The sequence below is a fragment of the Propithecus coquereli genome, unplaced genomic scaffold, assembly GCF_000956105.1.
Source record: "Propithecus coquereli isolate 6110/MARCELLA unplaced genomic scaffold, Pcoq_1.0 Scaffold30, whole genome shotgun sequence".
Taxonomy (NCBI): Eukaryota; Metazoa; Chordata; class Mammalia; order Primates; family Indriidae; genus Propithecus; species Propithecus coquereli.
The window spans coordinates 10,552,635-10,553,091 of NW_012148619.1; the positions used below are offsets into that span (position 1 = coordinate 10,552,635).

A 457-nucleotide genomic window follows, 5' to 3' on the forward strand; every position below is an offset into this window, starting at 1 on the left:
GAGTATGCTTTTTCCACAGAAGTAAGGTAGACCCCCATCTAGAAAGATTTAAAAACTGAACTGCCATTAGGACCTGGTTCATGTCTGTAATAATGACACATGGCACAGGTGTGCAAGATATTTCAAAGCCTAATATACAGAACTTGCTGAGATAATAAAAACTATATATAAAAAAACTTCAAGTTCTACAGGGTTGTGTACACTCTGAAATATCTACATTCACTATGGGGTTTGCCTTTATCTTTGTCAAGTATCTTTTTAAAGTAAAAATGCAAAAAAAAGTAAAACTAGTTTGGTGTGTCAGGACTTGCAAATTACTAGTTGACATTTTCTACTTTTTAAGAGGTCAATCTGGCACATGTGAACAGAGAAAAAAGCTTTGAAGTTGTACAGTATATGGAATCAATACAATATTTATCATAGTTGAAACTGATGTTTCAAATAGGATGAAATTTAC

General features: G+C 32.6%; 1 protein-coding gene across 1 annotated transcript in view; it reads right to left on the reverse strand.

The window, feature by feature from the left end:
- Positions 1-457, reverse strand: part of ANO3 (anoctamin 3) — a gene marked incomplete at its 5' end in the record, with an annotated part of 32,290 nt that overhangs the window by 30,704 nt on the left and 1,129 nt on the right. The window lies entirely within an intron of this gene.